The sequence below is a fragment of the Crassostrea angulata genome, chromosome 1, assembly GCF_025612915.1.
Source record: "Crassostrea angulata isolate pt1a10 chromosome 1, ASM2561291v2, whole genome shotgun sequence".
Lineage (NCBI taxonomy): Eukaryota > Metazoa > Mollusca > Bivalvia > Ostreida > Ostreidae > Magallana > Magallana angulata.
In genome coordinates this window covers 7988507-8010687 of record NC_069111.1, presented here as the reverse complement: position 1 = coordinate 8010687, position 22181 = coordinate 7988507, and the positions used below count along the sequence as shown (strand labels likewise).

Below are 22181 nucleotides of genomic sequence, written 5' to 3'. Positions count from 1 at the left end.
GGATGTGACCTACTGTTTAAAAAAGATATATTACAATGCAAGTCCTGGTATACTCAACGGTTGAATGGCCAGCAACTACAACCTAATACAACAAATCGATGTCTAAACAACAAGGAAGCTAGGTAAAATGTAATAATATCTATGTACCGCGTGAGAATGAGATTGATACTTAATGGAAAATAATGTTGGATTTGGGTAATCAGTGAGAAATGGATTCATGGACGGAATACGATTGGTGCTTGTTCTCCATAGCAACTACAGCAGTAGGCTTCCTGTGTAAGTATTCTATCCTGTTCTCAATTTTTAAAGTCATTCTAAAGAGGCCATTCATAACTTTCTGCAATGCCAGTGTTGTATATAATGAAACAAGATTTAGTGAAACAGTATTTTCCGTATTAACTTCAATCATTGATGAGCTATTCATTGATAAAAATAGAAGTTCACATTCTTTAAAGTCAATGAACATTCTAAACCAACAAAGCGAAACAAGTGCAAGAGTATCTAGGACATGAAAAAATTGATTTGCACTGAATAATCAACAACAATTAACAACTTTATATACCGTTCTGATAGGTGGCTGATTTTAGGCTCACTAGTTATTTGATGAAAAAAGGTAAAAATAAGTCTTTCTTGTACCAATAACAGAAGACTTAATATGAAATGAAGGGACAGAGAGTGCAAATCGTACATTCTTGTAGCTTGAGTAGTTCAGAAAAAAATTATCTCGGGGGTGGGGGGGGGGGGAGAGTGGTGGTTCCGAGTGATATTCAGGTTTGGCAGGGAAGATCTTTTGAATTTACGGGAGGGGGGGGGGGGTTCCAGACTACCGCCCCCTCTAGATCTGCACATGGTACGTATAGTACATGTACATATAGTATATGGGTTTTAAGAGTTATTGACATGGTGGCAGAGCCTCGCGTTAGTTAGAGTATGACTGTTTGGGTTCTGTTTGAGTTGGGATCGAATATTGAAAAGCATGCTCTCAGTATTTTGGTATCTTAAGGTATCTAATTTTCGTATATGCAATAACATCGACAGAATACACTTGGAATGATTTTACATTGCACCTCTTTTTATTGGCTTGTTTAGTTATTCAATGTGGACTTACTCTCCTGGAGGCCGGTACTGTAAGGAGTGAAACCACAAAGAGGATCGTCATCAGAAATATTGTGCTCTTAGGTTAGTTCATGTAAAAATTGATTAAAGACTTAATGAAATGAAAAATGATGAAGAAAAAAACCTCCACAATAAATACAGAGAATAAGGGATTTTCAGGTCGTAATATGCAAATTTGCCAACATATGTATAATCGTTTTCTTTCAGTTATCTCAGGTGCTGCCTTTTGGTTGGTCGGATATACGTTTGCCTACAGTGATGGCGGTGATGCTGATAAATTGATCGGTTTTACATTTTTCACATCCTCACATCTTTCACCATTATCTTTGATCTACATCCCATACACAGCTATTGCCTCTACTATCGTGTATGGCGCTGTCGCAGAGCGGTGCTCGGTCGTTGCCTACTTGGTATACAATGTTTTTATATCAGGTACGTATCAGCAACCGTTAATGATACAACGTCACTTTATGATTTACGTATCTTTTTAAGACCTGCAATTAAAGAAAGTTACATGATTCAAAACTAAGGCATTGCTTACCTGTTCGTACATGTACAGTCATACAGGTACCAGGTAAACCTGACCTACATGTATGGCTAACTTATAATATCGAATACGTATACCATACATGAGAAAGGATAGTCTAGGAATTCTTACAAAAAGCGATAACACCGTATTTCAGCGTTTTTGTAACTTGTTAAAATAGTATCCACTCAGTTCAATAATCAGTTTATAACGTTTCCAATATAAACCAACGAAACGGATATATTTTATTTTCAATCACCAGCATACTGTGATGAACGTTGGTGCATTATCAAAGTCGTTGTGAGACAATTGTAAAATTATTACACCTGAAAAGCACCGTCCCGTAAGGCTCACTGAAACTAATTAGATTAATGTATCTTCTACGTAAGAACCTATTTAATAAATTACATGTATGTTTTTATAAGCGATATTATTTCTATACATCTTCTAGACATCTTCACGACATCTTCCAAAATAGCTTCATTTGTCATATAATGTAATTTGTACAAAAACGTCGTTCATATGTCGTACAAATTAATACCCGAAAATACAATTATAAAAAGTCTCTTTTCCTCCCATTAAGTCATAAAAGTACCTTTTTTTTGGCAGGCTTCATCCAGCCAGTAGTCACACACTGGGCCTGGTACAATAATGGCTGGTTATTCGTTGGAGAACGAGAACGCTACTACAAACTCAACGGTATTGGTTTTCAGGTGATTAATAACTATGGAATAAGGAATCATTCTTTGAGAATTGTGAGGTGATGATATTGGTCGAGTTATGGTTAAATCCAATAAAGTCCGAGGACTTTATTTATGATAGATACGATCACGATCCGATCGAAATTATCACCTCATAGTATCCAAAGAATGATTCCTTTCTTTTAATTATGGGAAAAAAATAGAAAATCGAATCGTTGACAAATACGCTGAATATGTAAATATTAGTGAATACTAGACCTTTTATAGCCGAACAGCTTCTCTAAAGTCATGCATGAAAACAAGCAGAATAGAAATGTTTTAGTTTATTAATTAATAGCATTGGTTTAATAAATGAATTTAATATTCTATTATTAGTTAAATACGATATAAAAAGGTTTGGGGCAGTTTACGAGAAGCGGTTTATAGAATAAGCGCAAACTGTCCCAAATAATTTTACATATTGTATTAAACTAATGAGTATTAAATTCTTTGCTTATATTTTAACTTTTTTGTAATTAGTTGTAGATAAAAACAGCCATTTTACCTTTAAAATTACATCAAATTGTACAAAATTGAAACGTAACATAAGGCGGATTGATACGGTTTTGACGTTAGTTTTACTGTGACGTAGGCAACAATCTTTATACGATATTAAAACAATTTCTTAGCCAATCAAAAATCTCGTTACAACGATGATCAATATTTAATAATTTATGTTTAACAAAACTCTTTATTGCTGTGCGCGTATTGTACGTTAACAGGACTGGGCAGGTGGTGGCGTGATTTACGTAGCAGGGGGGATAGCTGCCCTGACCGGAGCCATAATGGTGGGTCCCAGGAAATGTCGCTTCCATAATAGCTCTGGAACTGTAGTCCCCATCAGAAATCACTCAGTGACAGTAAGTGTTGAATTAAAGTAAACGCTTGGCAGATATTGTTTTCTAATGAATAAGTGTATTATATTTTTTTTATTTGAGCAGACAAAACTTGTCAATTTCATAAGCTCAAAATATCATAATTATGATATAATATGAAATAATATATAATTAAAAGAAGATTTTAAAAATATGTAATTATTTTACTATCATGCGATGTGTATTTGAAAAAAAAACTAAACAAAAGCACTAGGTTTTTCAGCGTGTATTGATTATCTAAACCATTAATACCCAAGTCTTACAATTTTACTTTACAAATTCCTACAGGTCGCTACAGTCGGTGGCTGTTTTCTACTTTTGGGCATGTTGGCCATAAATGGTGGGCCTCGGCATCTGCTTACTGATATTGGCGATGTCCTCCCTAAATACGTCATCAATAAAGTTATCTCCAGCACAGGCGCTGCTTTCACTTCATTACTCCTTTATCGACTTTTTGAAAAATCATGGAGTCTAATTGTTTTTATTAACGGTGCAATAACTGGCATGGTAAGTTAACAAATTCAAGGAAAATCAACGGTGTCACATGCATGCATTCATTTATATTTTCAATTACTATATAACCATTTGAATTGGTTAGGTAAAAAAATACTGTCCTAATTTTCTAGATTTGCTTAATTTTGTTCAACAAGAAATCATACATATTTTTGAGGATTAAAAATACATCTATGAGGTACTGTGATATACCGCACGCGTTTAGATCAGACGCTAAAATGATTACATGTGAAAACATGCTATGTCAAGTGGCACACAAGCTTCATGATTATTTGATATAGGTCGTGCATTACACGTTTTTCACTTTTTTTTCTTTTTCAAATTCTTGAAAATTTGGGTAGGTCTAGATATACATGTAATAAAAAAGTGGCCTAATAAAAGATTCACATTAATGTACAACAGAATTACTCAATTTCTTAATTTACTGTTATAGAGAGGGAAGCGAGAGAGAGAGAGAGAGAGAGAGAGAGAGAGAGAGAGAGAGAGAGAGAGAGAGAATGAGAGAGAAAGAGAGAGAAAGAGAGAGAGAGAGAGTTCCCTCTTTTAAGTTATACTTTAGTTTTATTATTAATTTTGAGCTTTTCATTCTTGTTTCTGTTTCCATTTAGAATACATTGAATCTTTCAATTCAAGTACATTATAGTGATTTTTGAAAATACATTTTGGCATTTAAAATTTTGATTTTATTTACTAGGTTGCAATTTCTGCTGGATGTGATGTCTATGAATATTATGCCGCATGCATTGTGGGTATTTTGGCTGCCGTTGTGTACAGACTATTTTCCATCACCTTGGTCAAAGTTCTTATTGATGACCCACTTGATGCTTTTGCAGGTATATCTCTAAGTATTATTACTGTATTTCGCTGAAGGTTCGGACCAAAAAAATACTGAAGCAGAATAATTTCCCAAATGTCTTTTAAAATGCATGGAGTTTCCGACGTGACATTTATGTTTTGTTACATGCGTGATCTTACGGAAAAATGTATTTATGGAATTGAAATTTCGTTCTTTTTTGTTTGCAAGGGGGGGGGGGGGTAAATGTTGAATGACATGGGCAACTTAGATATAAATAGACTATTTTCTTGCTATATTGTATTTATGTGGTGGTACCTTTAGCGGGCATTGTAAACTATTTAAATGAAACACTTGTTTATTGTTATACAACCCTCTACGGTTGTTGTACTTGTTTGTTATTTTATTTTTTACAGTATACGTTGGAGGAGGTAGCTGGGGCCTAATTGCATTGGCATTCTTTGACAACAGCAAAGGGATAGTGTATGCTTATAACATCAAATCGGCACATGCAAGTCATCTTTATATTTAATAAACGAAAACATTCCTATAACTTCGCCAGTATTTGAAATACGTGAAAGAAATATAGTTTTCGTAAAAAATCAAAATAGATATTTTTGATTAAACATATAAATGAAAACGTACAACTTAAACCACCTTAACATAACTTAAATATGTTGCTATTATGTAATCCCTTTTCAAAGTAAAATCAGTTGTCTTTCAAATCCATCAGTGAAGCCCACTTAATCTGTGTGTCTGTGGTTTAGTTCCTTGGCTGGCAGTGTGTAGGGATGGCATCCATCGCAGTCTGGACAGCCCTGCTCTCTGGCCTCGTATTTGGATTGTTGAGGTGTTTTGGTATCTTGAGAGTATCCACAGAAGTGGAGGAAAGAGGTGAACTATTGACACAGATTTGAAGATTTTGCAAAATTCAAAATGCTAATCTTGATCTATGAATATTAGCATAAATATATGAATGAGTTCATGTACTTCTATATGCTCAGGATTATGTATCTCTTTAACGTTTTTTCGTCTTTATCAAGTTTAATTCTTATATTTTTTGCATACATTAATGATTGAAAACACTATACAAAGTAATACTTTATAAATGTCCCTTATTTGCAAATGAAACTTGATTTAAAAAATAAAAAAACATAAAAAATTGATGTATCTCCAATTACTGTACACATGTATACAAACACATTTCAATACTGTATATCTTATTTAAAGAAAAAGTTACGTAATTTTTCAGTTTCACATTCGACAACATTTTCTAATGAGGCATTTGATGGAGAAGTGGAACGAAATACACGAGAAGAACATACCGCAAATACAGAGAGACTGGACGACACTGTCAATGGTCACCCGACCTCGCCTTGGTACATGCACTGGTACAATAACCCAACCTATCTAGTCAATGACCGTGATTATATCACCAAACTTTGATGTTTCTCTTCAAAATCAGTTGTCATCATAATCAAAAGTAGAGGAAACGCTCTTTAACAAATCTTTAAACATTTTTCACTTTCATATCCGGTGAATTTTATGATTTGTCTTTGCATGTATATGCATGTATTAATAACTGTTTATATGATGCTAAAGTATAATATAAACAGAATCCCCAAAAGCAATGGTTTTTTTTTTATTTAATTAGATGTTTAATCCGATCTTGAGGAACACTATTCATTAAAATAAACTCACATATTTTGTTCACTTTCAAACAGACACACAGACAGAACAACAGAGTTTTCACGAACCAGCCCGTTTGAAGTAAAAATATTAAACATCATGTTTACAAAGTATTGCCATTTTAACGTTAAACACCTTTCACACTGTCAGGATTTTGAGCTACATGTACAATTACGTACGATTTCAATAACCGGACATTTTTGGGGCTCATCGTAGACATAGTCGTAATTTTATTGCAGCAAATCGCCAAATGCGGCTTTTATTTTTTGAGCATGTTCAAAACAACTGTGACCACAGTGCGATTTTTAAGTATTCCTAGATAGACTTCTACTGGACACTTGCACTGCACTCTTGCACATAATTGCAATAAATCTTCGACGTTCGTAGAAAACTATGTAGTACTTCCGATGCAACGACTTTCCTACGATCTACCCCTAGTATATTACGAGTTCCTACGATTGTTTCTTGAATCTTCCCCGTGTGTCCTCCGAATGAGAAGTAATGTAGTTTGATTTGATATGAATAGACTACGAAAACAAATGCGACTTGGGACGAGTACATCACCAGAACTTTGCGAGTGAAATACGAACTAGTAAGAAAATAGGAGAAAGATCAATGTTATGCAATGTATTTCTTTTTTATTACTTAGTAATACTTACAGAACCTTGTCTTTCGAAATATTACATGTATTTGCAATGTCTTCTTTCTAAAAAAAAAATGTTTTCTCTTTATCAATAATCTTATTCAGGGAACAAAGTAAAAATTACTGCTACTGTTTCATGTTTGTTTAAACAACTGATGAACTCAAAAATTATTGCGATTTTCGTGTTAGTTTATAGTTACCGTACTATAATAAACGCCCGTCAGCAAATTATCAAAACATGTACAATGTTTGTCACAATATAGATTTTGTAGGTCATTTTTACCCACTAACTAACATCACTTTGTACGTGTTCTTTTTTGTATAAATCTATTATAATCTCTTGGAATATAAAAGTAAGAGTTTTATGCATATATACCATATATACTATATTTGTAAAATAATAAATATGTTAATTAATACACCAAATATATATTCGTAAAACTCGTAACAATACGCAGGGATATCGTGTGTCAATCGTACAATTTCGTATTCAGTCTTAAGAATACAATTATATAAAATCGTCTTCATCTTACCTACTCGTAGGACGATCTCAACACATTCGTTACTTAATCGCCAAAATTCGTACACACATTCGTCACAACTTGTCCTGGTATCGCACAAACATCGTACATTGTTGAACATACATCGTGTTTGTGTTGTACTAGATTCGAAAGAAAACATCTAAAACACTACTATTATAAAATCGTTGAGCAGTTTTATTAAAGAGCGAGTCGCTTGCCTAATTTCAAGTATTTTTAAGTGATCCTATAGATATCGCTATATATATACTTTTTCACAATACCATTCAATATAAAAGATTTATGTTTGCTCATAATCCAGGGGTACGAAGGTGGTTGAACGAGGAATCATAGTTCATCCCAGAAAATGTAATAGTGCTGATTTTTAAAGTCATTTTTAGCCAAACACTGACCTATTCTTATAAAAATATTAGAAATTAATTTTCAACTACTTTTTTCAAAAAACAAAATTCTTTTCTGCAATTCCCGTTACTTTTCAAAGATTATGATAATTACATTAAATGCAAATTTCTTCTGTTAGGTCTAAAATAATGTCAAAAGTTCAAATATGTATTGTCTCAGCGGTATAGCTTTATTCAGATTTACATAAGCTAAATCAAATAAATCTTCCATTAAATGTTTTTTTTTAAATGAAAATTTTAATGAAAAGGCATACATATTAAGTTTCCTTTTAAAATATTATTGGCTGCTTCAAACAAAACTGCCCGTTGGATTTTTTTTAAAAAATAATTGTGTATTTTTTCTTTACAAATATTGCTTGAATTAACAAGGAAATATTAGTTTGATATTGCTATAAAAGCAGGAAATTGATAAAAATAAATATTACTCATACCTTTTTAGTTTGCATTTTGTATATAAATTTCAGTCCTCACACTCAATTAAAACTGGTGAATATACTAATTAATTTTACAAAATCATAAACTATATAGAGAAGAGATCAAGTATAGAATAATTGTGACAGTACATAAATCGTAGGTTCGCCATCCTCGGATACACTTGTGTTCTTACGGCTGCATACACATATTTCGATGTGTTTTTACCTAGTAAATTCCCACATGTCTTTGTGTCGATATCTTTGACTGTTCTCTTGATTTGTAACAATAATTGGTATGTGAGAGAAAGCTTAATTTGATAATTTCTTGACTGAATGTCATAAAATATTTCCAAAGTCTTATTCGGAAGAAATAATATATTTTCTATCAATTACGTAATACAATATAAAATACTCTAAATACCCCATTCCCAGAGGCTGAGTCATCTATATACTTGTACATTTATTCTCGAAAATATTCATAAATTTTCAAAACAGGTAAAAGTTCTTTTCAAACAATTCAATTTATCCTTGTGCTTGTATTTCTGCTGAATATAATTTCTTCTGTAATTGAAAGGGCAGGCCGGGGCAAAAATTGGACAAGTCTCGTTATCTTTGCCTTCATCGTCCTTTTACACCCCTTGAAGAGAAAGGAGGCAACACACTTCATATCCACTATTACCTATACGCATGGGCCAACCAAGTCAAAGATTCCCAGGACCGCTGCATGGTTTTCATCTCATTCTCCAACGGTCTTCTCCATGTTGCCCTTTATTTCCCTTTCCTTCTCTTACTCTCTGGAGATCAATGTATCGCTATTCTTGAGCACAGGTCCTATTCATTTCCATCGCCGTTTGGTTATAATGTTGCCATGTCCTCTTAACTGGAAAGGATCTCGGAGTACTACATATATAGTATGCTAGCATTAGTCGGAGGCATGTGGTGAGAAAGAACTGTGATTTATAAATTGTGACTCTATCGCGGTCGTTTTCTAGCACTCGCATCCATATCTGAGGGTAAGTGTTTCACATTCTAGTATAGCTGCAGCTTGGTGTTGGTTCTGTATAGTACAGACCTCAAGATGTTGTTCATTCCTCAATACAGATTTCTGGCATTTACTATTAATAATAGTATGCTGTAGATGTCTTCCATTGTGCCACCCTGTGTTCTGATGATACTATCCAGGCTAGGTAAATCTTTTTATTCTTGAATTTAGTTATAAGTATAATATTTAAATCATACGCATGTTATGTCTCTTTTTTCTGTGCTATGTGCTAACGGCATTTATTTGTGATACAATATTTCATGACTATTTTAAAACATATATTTTTTGGTCAATTCAGTATTGTATATTTTAGCACATGTACATCTTTTTATAATTCGTCATATGTTTTTGTTGTGATCAAGGTACTAGATTGAGGATGTTTTTTACATGTAAGAAAAAAGCATTGAAATTCGTTAACAAAAGTATGGGTAATTGGAGACGTTTTGAACGCTTGACTGTCTATGTCGACGATCTATCTTTACGACATTTAACGAGGAAGTAGTAGACATACTGCGCATAAACTAGTTAGTTAGAGTTCTACCAAGAAACAATTTTAAATTGCAATACAATATTTACAGTGTTGCAATATGACATCTGTGAGTAGTTTTCCAGTATTGTCGTTTTATGTTGGCGTTATCTGTAAGTATTTGACATCATGTTCATTTAAATCATACCGGTCATACTATGCACACGTGAAATGCTAAAATGTCATTGTAAAGAGTTTAGTCAAAATTTACTTTCCGCTTTTAATGTTGACAATGTTTTAGGCATTTCTAAGAGTCAACCAAAATAAGTGTCAAGTCGTTCAGTTATCAATCTGATTAATATCAGATCCTTTGATCCGCTCACGAAGATCGCTACACTAGGATCTTCCTAGTGTAGCGATCTTCGTGAGCGGATCTTCCTAGTGTAGCGATCTTCGTGAGCGGATCAAAGGATCTGATTTTAATCAGATTGTTGAGTTATAAGCGATATAAACACCGCACAATTCGTTGTTATGTAAACACAACGCTCAGATCACGTTTCTGTTTAACATTTTGAATGTTATTACAGGTTTAGACTTAATTTTGAATATGATAGATGCTAAATACTTTTGATTAATGTTTAAAATGAATAAGCAGATATATACAGTCAGCTTGAAAAACATTTTAACTAGGATATTTAACCAATATTTAAAAAAAAACATGTCACCAACCTTTTTAACATAACAAAGAAATGTAAGCTCGGTATCTAATTGCTTATAACATAACTCTGTTCTCACAATCAAAGTTTAGTTGATCATTTGAAACACACTACTAAATTATTGTAAACAATTTAAAAATTGACCAAATTAAAAACGGTACTTTGCCTCTTTACCTCAAGTTAACTGACTGATTGAAAACTGGTTTTAAAAAAGATTGTTACTTGCGGTTCAAATGAAATCAGGTGGTTCTTGGAGTGCTTTTAGTATGGCCCACTGGGTCAGGGTGAAGGATTTGTAAATTTTAGGGAACTTACCCCAAGAATAGTAAATAAACAGACCTTGAGACGCATTTATTATAGAACATTTGGTATTAGGTAATAAACATTGCGGACGTCAAGTTATTTGAGTCGTTTATATAATCTAAGGGTATATTACATATATTTGCATCTTAATACGTACCCCAAAACACACTTTTTAGATTTTTTAGAAGACTGACATTGTAATCAGTTGTGTTATGTTAATCTTTAAGTTTGGGGGGTCAACGTTTTTAATTTTTGCTATGTAGTTGTGCAGAATTATAAAGGATTAATAAAATCATAAAACCTTGCAAAATTGCTCTTTGTGAGAACAATGATACTTTTCTATTAATAATTATAAGTGTACATTTGTTGAAAAAAACCTCACGTGATGCTTATTTACATTGACTTTAAACATCAAAAACTTGTGTCATTTTCCTATGCCAGAGTTCCGCCAAAAAAGACCTTAAACATATAAACATATAAACCTTTATTACTTTTTCCTGTGTCAAGATGTACAGTTGTAAGAAATGAAGATGAATATAATTTTTTTTTTAATTTTTAATTAACTTGATATGATAGATATTTATTTGAATAAACTTTAAATTAGTTTCTTTATTTTCTTTGATTTGTTTCTGATGCTTTCCGTTTTGTTTAGTATTACAACTTGGATTTGTCATACGCGAGGTTGGTGCTGTCCGCATCAGCGATACAAAGAGAATAATCATCAGGCATTTTGTCAATCTACGTGAGTCAACCTTAAAATGGATGATTACTTGTCTAGTTGTTATCTTTGCATTTTCTTACACAATTTATAATTAATACATGTAATAATTTCCGTTAAACTCGAATTCCATTAAAAACACTGTGCCGGATAATTATGCCAGTGCCAAGGTGGCATTTTTGCACCCGCTTAAGATGCAGTTTCGGAAAAATCCATGTATACCAAATGATAGACCATTGTCTAGAGAGTATATAACCACTTTTGTTTTTAGTGTGTTTCACCTGACAAGTGAAATATTTACCTTTAAAAATTAATATCCCATCGGAAAATGATAATTCCCATAGGAGAATTGACCCTCCTACAGGAAATATTGACAATCTTATGGGATTTTTAAAAATTCCTGTAGGAATTATATTTCCTATAGGAGAATGGTAATTCCTGTAGGAATTTGATTCAGACATGTAGTTTTCCTATTGGATATTAATTTTTCTTATCGGATTTTATCAAATCCCATCGGAATTGAAATTCCTATAGGAAGTTCTTGTATTCCGAAAGGAAATTTCATATCACCTATAGGAATATTGATTTTCCTATGGGAAACATTATTTTCCTATAGGAATTTAATTTTAAAAGGTAAATATCTTACCTGACAGGTGAGATACACTGATAACAAAGGTGGTTGTTAACTCTTAAAGCAATGGTCTATCATATGGCATATTTGAATTTTTCGATATATGCAGCTTAAGCGGGTGCAAAAATGCCACCTTGGCACTGGCATAATTATCCGGCACAGTGTTTAAACTGGAATGTGCAATCAAATTGTAAAATCACCCCAGGGGGCGTTGTGTAAGAGTGTGACTTTAATTTCTTCACTACTGGACTCAGTGCATTGTACAGAGCCTTTACCAAATTTGTAAAAGTGAAAAGTGTTACGGGTTCTGATAAAAGAGTGGGGCTGTATTTGTCATTAATTGAAAATCAAGTAAAATTCTCTGAAAGTTCTGATATTTACTACTGGACATAAAGCAGGCAAACCTAGGTCTGTATGCGTTAACAATGATGTATTTTCCTCGGACAGAAGTCCAATTGATCTTCAAAGTTTTCTTGAAGCAATTTGAGCTTTACTTTTAAAAATTTTAACTGTGCTGTTAAAGCAAGATATCATCATAATTCTGCTACTAACCAATTGCAAAACCTTAATGATAAATAAGATTGAAATAAGCCAATTGAATCATATAGAAAGATTTTTTCTACCTTGAGTAAATAGAAAATTATTTAATTTTGCTTCAGTTAAAGACTATAAGTAGCTTTTTCGACAACGAATGACAGAAGTTTATCAAACATAACCCTTTTGTCATTTTAGCTGTATATTAACAAATTCGCAATATAAAATTTCTAAAGGAAAATTGAAGCTCATATTTTTTTAATGGAAGTAACGATGATTTTTATTTTAAATGCAACAAATTTGCAATGTGTCCGTCTTTGAACGTCTATCAAACACTGTCAACTCTAATCTATATCTGAAATCTTTATGCTTCAAGATTTTGAACCCAAAGAAGGTACAATAACGTATTTTAAAGAAATGAATCTTGTTTTTTCTGTCAAATGAAATGCGTTTTCTTTCCTTTTTAGTTATCTCCGGAGTAGTTAATTGTTCATTAGGTTTCGTCCTTGCCTCTAGTAATGGTGGTGTTGCAGACAAATTTGTTGGCAAGAATATTTACTATGATCCCAACACGTTTTGGGATTACGTTTCCGGTCTTCAGTGGATAATTGCCACTATAACCTCTTCAATAGTGGCTGGTGCTGTTGCGGAGCGTTGCAGGTTAATCGCATATTTCATTTACACTGTGTTCATAACAGGTACGTAACAAACATTATTTATTTCATATTGTCCTTTCAAAAATATTTTATTTTTTCAAATAAAATCTGTTAGTCATAATGCAGAAATATTTCAAAAATAAAATATGTCAGAAAGGACAATAACTTAAAATTCCACATAACTGCCATACAATTTAAATTTCCATTTTTGTAGCACATGATGATTTAGCTATCCCAGAAGAGCTATACAAATTGTAATCACCAAGCAAGAAGGACTTAGAATTTGGAATTTCCCAAATATTATGATTTTCATCTGTCTTCTTATCTGATTTCACGTCTCACATCGAAACAACTATAAATACCAAGATTAAAGCGTGCAATATCATTTTATCAGTGAATACGCGATAAAAAATTATCGTTTTATCAGATGTATATCTTTTATATAGAAGAGTCATGCATACTGTCCCTAATGGACAATGTACTTTTCAACTGACTAAATAATCTTTTTGACCTCAAAACAGCAATATTATACATTATTGGAATGTCCTGCATATCGTTTAATAAGATACCTGGAGTGGTTTGATACGGTTCTAGTTGTTTAAACAGCTGTAAGTAACGAGATAGCTGCAATTACTGCAATTAATTGGAGTAAATCTTAAATCAATAAAAGCCAGGGTAAGGATAAAAAAAACTAGCAAAAATTGTTTCTTTAATTACTGAATTTAACACAGCACCTCGTGCAAAACAATCAACATTTTCAACATGAATTGTTAGTTTTGTATTCAAACGTATGAATAAAAACGGACAAAATTAATATCAACTGGCGGCAGGAATTTTAAATAATTTATATACATTCATTTGTTTGTGCTTATCGTTGTCTCTTATATGAGAGTTTAGTTTAAAACAAGACACTAACACCCAGCTCTATATCAGACAAAATGGACAGCCCGGCTCATCTGTCCCCAATTAATTTCGTGTTACTTTTATTTGACAATGTATCTTTTTACATAGGATAATTTTATGGCACAAATATTGATTCATAACATTTTCCCTGGCCTATTGTTGCACTATAAATTCTACAGAATCAATTTTCAAACAGCAGTGTAACACTACCATGCTAAACATGCCACACAATGCTAGGGGAGTGAATACCACGGTTTAGAGTATTTAAATATGTCATCCTTTACAGGTTTTATCCATCCCGTGGTCAGGCATTGGACTTTAAATAAAAGGGGATGGTTGGACGACGCAAACATCAGTTATCAAGTACTAGCAATTTATTGATTCGCTACAATAATTTATGCCATTCGGAATACAATCGGATTTCCGACTCGTCTTCCCAAGTCAAGGTCCCTGATCCGCTACGCTCTATATATTTGCGGATCGGATTAGAAACTATTGACTTAGGAAGATGTTAACAAAAAGGAGTTTGTCATTCAGTTCGATTGACCATACAAGAATTTTTTAATTGTTTCCAAATTTCCAAGCCATTATCAGTTTGGATTCTATGCATGAATAAATACTTTTCATTTTAATATAACAAACACTATTCAATCAACAATGAATAGAAATGATGCAAAAAAGTTAAAACACCATTTTGAACTCATGACATTTATAATATCAACGTTCACTTTATAAATAATAATATATATAAAGAATAAAGAACCAAAACTATGTGACCCAATTCCCTCGACTATATAGCTAGGGTGTTCTGTGTACACATACGTAAGTCATATTAAGGACGATCAAGTCAAGTTTTTAAAAGATTCATTATAAAGCTATTATATAGCTTCACTTGAAGTGGACTAATGCATTTTGCTTTCTTACTACTTACTTGTACAGGATGATGCCGGTAGCGGGGCTGTCCATGTCATGGCAGGAATTGCGGCACTCATTGGAGCCATGATGATTGGTCCTAGAACCGATCGATTTGAACCCAGTTTCAAAAAAGATTTTAACGACAGGTGCCATTCAGTGCCAGTATGTTGCAATGCAATCTGATTTGAATATTTCAAAAAAATGGAAATACAGTTGAATGAAATTCCCGCCAAATAAACTTTTTCTTTAATCATTATTTACTTTTTAAAAATTCTCTTTTTTCTATTTTTGAGGGGGATATGTGTTAAATATTTAAAAGTAAACCTTGCTTAAGTAAGTTTTTCTTTAAAAAAAAAAAATAACGCCCTTCGTCTGTCTCTATCGCTGTCATATTAAACTTTTCACATTTGTACCTTTTCAAGAATCACTTTCTCAACATTAACCAAATGTGGCACAAAGCATCCTTGCGTAACGGGCTTTACATTTATTTCAATAAAAGGCCAAAGCCACTTCCAATGGAAATAATTATAATAGAATGAAAAAGGTTTTAAACCCCTCATTTAAGAACTGACGATATTGTCCATGATATTCAAACTTTGACGTAAGCTTCCAGATATATAGTAACATTACGTTAAACCAAATAATAACGCCCAAGGATCAGAAGGAACACTAATTGGAGCTCATATATCACACAATTAAATAAGAAAAAAACTTTAATTCATCTTCTCAAGAACATGAGTTCTGTAAGTTCTTAAACTGATAATTTGATATAAGAGTCACATTTGTTCACATAGGACAACAATTTTTACATAGAAAAAAGAATCTTTTATTTGTTATTTGATATGTACGGCGGCGTGGAAGGGCCAGATGGAAAAAAAATTAATCTTATTCGTTCGGACGAATTAGCTATTTGTTCGGACGAATAAGTTATTTGTTCGGACGAATTAGGATTTGTTCGGACGAATTAGGATTCGTTCGGACAAATAAATTATTTGTTCGGACGAATTAGGATTTGTTCGGACGAATTAGCTATTTGTTCGGACAAATAAGTTATTTGTTCGGACGAATTCGGATTTGTTCGGACGAATTAGGATTTGTTCGACGAATAAGTTATTAATAGTGGTAAATGTATGAAAGAGAGAGAGAGAGAGAGAGAGAGAGAGAGAGAGAGGGAGAGAGAGATATGTCATAATCATGGATACATAAATGTGAAAAGTCAAATCTGTTTCACATGATCAAGCGCGGATCCAGAAAAATTTACCGGGGTGGTGGTGGTTCTGATAGATAGTTTTGTTTGTGGGGTGGGGGTGCAAGGCCCCCAGACCACCCCGGCTCTAGATCCGGATGTTGGGTTATTTTGCTGACTTTATATTATAAAGTATAAGTAAAAATTAGTTTGTTTTATAAGTCACTTAAGTAATTGTGCGATTATTAGAATTCCACGAAGCATATCAGTTATCTTTGATCGTATACATGTATATATAGTATAAAGTTAAGGCGAAAGATGATTTCGTATGTCCAGTGTCCCAAGTAAACAGAAGAATGACTACATTTTCAATATAAACATCGACAATCGAAATCCACCTGCGGAATCATATAATTATGACTATTGGAATCATTTCTTCTGGCATTGCGTGAAATAAAACTTATAGTTATCAAAGAAAAAACCTGCGCTGCCTAGAGATGGCATACATCTATACGCGGATCTAGAGCCGGGGTGGTCGGGGGGGGGGGGGGGGCTTGCACCCCCTCCCCGCAAACAAAACTATCTATCAGACCCCCCCCCCCCACCACCACCACCCCGGTAATTTTTTCTGGATCCGCGCATGATCATGTAAAACTGATTAGACTTTTCACATTTATGTATCCATGATTATGACATCTCTCTCTATCTCTCTCTCTCTCTCTCTCTCTCTCTCTCTCTCATACATGTACCACTATTAATAACTTATTCGTCCGAACAAATCCTAATTCGTCCGAACAAATCCTAATTCGTTCGAACAAATAAGTTATTTGTCCGAACAAATATCTAATTCGTCCAAACAAATGTTAATTCGTCCGAACAAATCCTAAATCGTCCGAACAAATAACTTATTTGTCCGAACAAATAGCTTATTTGTCCGAACAAATCCTAATTCTTCCGAACAAATCCTAATTCGTCCGAACAAATATCTAATTCGTCCGAACAAATCGTAATTCGTCCGAACAAATATCTAATTCGTCCGAACAAATCGTAATTCGTCCGAACAAATCGTAATTCGTCCGAACAAATAACTTATTTGTCCGAACAAATAACTTATTTGTCCGAACAAATATGTAATTCGTCCGAACAAATCCTAATTCGTCCGAACAAATAACTTATTCGTCCGAACAAATCGTAATTCGTCCGAACAAATAACTTATTCGTCCGAACAAATCGTTATTCGTCCGAACAAATAACTTATTTGTCCGAACAAAGAAGAATTTTTTATTTTTTCATCTGGCCCTTCCACGCCGCCGTAGATATGCAATCTAGGCAGAATGCAGAAATTTCATGTTTATGTTCTTTTAAATCGAAATATCTTTTTGAGTGTCAATAGAGTGGGTTTTCACCACATAAAAAAACAATATGATAGATATAGTCAAAGAAAGTGAACTATTCTATATTTGACATTTATACAAACCAACATACGTATAAATAATTTCGAAATATGACTTAGGTAGAATGCTTTGAAATCAATCTAATATACAGATCAATAAATAAAACTCAGTGACAGGATCAAATTTTTACTTAAAACTATAAAAAGTTATGCCGTGTACATGTAAATTAGGTAAAAACAAACTTTTTAAATATGGTAGTTTTAGTCTAGTTAACATTATAATAAGCTACTGCTGAGAAGTTATTTACATAATGAAACTCAGTGACAGGATCAAAATTTTTACTTTGATCCTGTCACTGAGTTTCATTATGTAGTTAACATTATAATAAGCTACTGCAGATCTAGAGAAGTAATTTACATAATGAAACAATTTACAAGGAAGCCGTTAGGTTTAAATATGACCCACTATAACAACAAGAATAATAACGAAATTAGGCATTAAAATTATTAATCAAAGTACTGAAGTACTGACGGGAGTTGGTTTTATTGATTATTTATCAATGATTTTCTCACGACAGGTAGTTTGGTAGCTTTATTTGAATAATTACGTATTTTGTTTCTATTATGAATTCTCGGCATTTTCGCATAAAGAAATCTGAGCTATAAATATAAACCCCAAATATGATTCATGTTGTGTAATATTGAAAGATAGAATTAACGCTATCAAACTCAACGATGCATTATGTACATGTATCAGTAACAGAATGCTTATATCTTCAATAACTATATAAAGTCTTATCAGCGATGATCATTTGAGGTTAGGTCCAAACACAGTTCAACTTCCGTTTTGCCAAAGTTACTGCATATGAGAGTTAATTAGTTAATTAAAATCAACTCCCCAAAAACAATTTCATGCTATTTAGTGAATTTAACTAGTCTAAAAAAAAAACATGGACAAATTACATTGTTCCATTTTTACAACTGTATATGATACAGTACAGCTATTGGTGAAATAATGTTTCATTCCAATTAACAGATAGCTGTTTCAGGGGGAATTCTTCTGCTGATCGGGTTCGTGGGCTTCATCTGGGGATATCGAAAACCATTTGGTGTATATCATAATAGACAATTTACTGAAGTGTTTCTTACCAATCCGTTCGTGTCCAGTTTTATTGCCGCCTTTACTTCACTCCTTATTAATAGATATTTTGGGAAAAAATGGAGTCTATTTGTTGCCATCAATGGTGCTTTGACTGGAATGGTAAGTAGTGCGACTTCAGGACAAAATCGGTTAATGTATATATAACGCGGATAGGTTAAAGTTCTAATTAAGGCTACTCCGAGCTTAATGATCGTAGATATTATAGTCATTTCAAAAACTGTTTATTTGATGAAAATAAAACTGAATATTATTATCAAGTGAATGTATTCACTAAGATACATGTAGATAGATAGATAGATAGATAGATAGATAGATAGATAGATAGATAGATAGATAGATAGATAGATAGATAGATAGATAGATATCACATGTTGACCTCAATATGCGGTGGATATTACTCATGGGATTAATTTTAATATTACACTATGTGTCTTTACAAAACGCGACTTGACGTCATAATTAAACATTACAAACGTACATGCGGTTGATTGACGTACAATGAAAAAGTTAAAATCCCATTCTGTATAACATTTCAGGAAATTTAGGTAGCATTGTTTAAAAGTTGATAGATATTCCTTTTTTGTATTTTTATGTGTAACCTTAAGATGTTCGATTTTTTATATTGTAAAAAATTCATACAAACCTATTGAATAGATTGCTATTTCTGCCGGAAATGATTTTTTTGAACCTTATGCCGCCGCCACAATTGGTCTGAATGCCGCCATCGTATACAGATCCTACTCTGTTCTCTTGGTCAGATTCGGTATCGATGATCCCCTGGATGTTGTGTCAGGTATCTTATGAACGATGTATTGGCTTCAAACTAATAAACAGGATAAACCTTGTTATTTAGTTTTCTTGTTGATAAATATACATTTTGTCTTTAAGTTCACTTTGGCGGAGGCAGCTGGGGTTTGATTGCCGTGGCATTTTTTCACAGGAGCAAAGGATTGCTTCATACATGGAATAGTCAATCTGCATTAGTAAGTAATTGCAACAGATCACATTATTTCATATGTCAATTCTCGGAAGACGTAGACATAGTGTATATTGACTTTACTTTTGATATTGTTCTAAAAAGCACACATGGTACAAATGAACAGCTAAAGTTAAAATCAATATATTTAATGAATTCTGCTTTCGCATAAATTAAAAGATGGAAATAAATTATATAGATGCTGATACAAATGTCTGCTTCTATGATGTAGATACTCGGTTGGCAGATGATAGGAATGATTGCGATAGCAGTCTGGACAGCTGTACTGTCTGGAATTTTGTTTGGGGTTCTCAGATTTTTTGGGATCCTCAGAGTTCGTGATGAAGTTTGTGACGAAGTTCAAAATGAAGGTCAGGTTGCGTGAAACAATAAGATCAACAAAACCTTCATAATTTATCAATGTTACTCGACCGTGTAGCATACTTATAAATGTTTCAGATCAGTTTTATTTTATTTACAATAGACAAACTTTTTACACACACGTCAAACTATATGCCATCAGTTCATTACTAAAAAAACTTATTTTGATGATACTTTCAATATATTGCTTATTTTGATTAAACATTTAAATTTCCTATGATATAGAGTTGTAAACATAAACAAGAGATAACTTTTTTATAGATCGGATCGTGATTATGCCACAGTGTATTGTTCTTATAGATATGAATAAAGTGAAAATCACAGTTTCAAGAATACGTAAATTCGGGGTCAAGGATCCTATTAGTACTAAATGTTAATAGACATTGCACTTCAATGAACATTTAATTTCGTGGATAAACATAACAACGAAATCCACAAAAAGTGGTGTTCAACGAATATTGATGAAACCACAGTATCTTAAAATTGTTTCTCTTGGCGATGAAATTATTTGTTTTTGTTTTAATGCAGTGTCATAAACATTGTTGACTGTAAAACATAAAGTACTGACATTTTGAGTTCTGCTACTTTGAAACAAGACTGATTCAAGTATGGGATAATATTGTAAAAAAAACAAATATGATTCTGATCTATTGTTACACGTATACTCCACGTGAGAACCCAATTATTTAATATGATTAAAGAACATTTGCTGTCTGTGTCTGACCTTGGGTGGGTGGTGGCAAACCTTTATAATTTTGTTAATCATCTAGTATATCAAGTACAGAACGCATTTGCTGTTGAATTATCTTAACGTTGTAGACCTCAACTTATATGCTGTTTATTAATGTTAGAACATTATAACGCCACGTGTTAAACTTTTTTCCATACTTTTTATTTATGTAACCCCAAAAGTTATAAAACCCCAAACGCTCTTTTTCGAAAGGCATTATATGTGATATAATTCCTGATTTAATAACAAATGCGAGAACCTGATGCTGTTTTAAATTTACATGTCCTTTTCCATTTAATAACAGGATTTGCAAACCCAGTATATGAACTTGAAGACATTGAGACAGAAGACCTAGAGACAGTAGACATTACTGAAGATGCTTCTCCAGAGAAGATTTGCCAAAAGCACACAAATATGGTCAGCAACAACGTTGGTGACGTCCATCTTTGAGGCTTCACAGGAAAAAAAAAATCAGTCAAATACAGAAACAGATTTAGTGACAGTCTATTGTCTCGGAACAAATACTGTAGATTTCTTTGTTTACGTACGCAAGAAGTCGATTCCGCGATTTAACCATTTTGCATCAAAAATTGCGAACGCCTAATTTTTATCATATATACATGAAGTTTCATTTAGTTTACATCTGTTCAAAAAATTAAAAATAGCTTTTGAAATTCGTGAAATGTGCTTCAAGAAAATTTACACAAATGTGAATTCCTTGCGTTAATATAGGGATTTGCAATAAATCAGAAACATAGATCCGCACATTTAGATCCTATTTGCACTTATACGACGGGTTTTCTCAAAATTACGTAGACACAACACCACCTTAAAGTCTGTTTACTGCAATTTTATAAATCAGCTATTTTTTAAATAATTTAATTATGGTTGTAACGCGGCATTTGATTGGATAGAAAAATTTAGTTAAATTTGTATAACCTGGTTTGCACGTAACAAGACACGTCACAATGCACCAACGTACTAATTCACTTGACGTTACGTTTGAATTTTGAACAGATTTATATCATTTTTAAAAGTAAAACGGACTCAATTTGTACAGCAAATTCCAGAAAATTAAATTATAAGGAATGAACTCAATATCTACCCAAGTTATACTCGTATAACCTGGGTTGGAGCAATTTACGCTTTTTTATAATCCGCTTCGCGGATTATAAAGCGTAAATTGCCCCAACCCAGGTTATACGAGTATAACTTGGGTAG

At 33.0% G+C, this 22181-nt stretch overlaps 1 pseudogene; it reads left to right on the top strand.

Annotated features, from left to right (window-relative positions):
* The first annotated feature begins 16 nt into the window (after nt 1-16).
* On the top strand, nt 17-22131 carry LOC128174817 (uncharacterized; annotated as a pseudogene).
* The last annotated feature ends 50 nt before the right edge of the window (nt 22132-22181 follow it).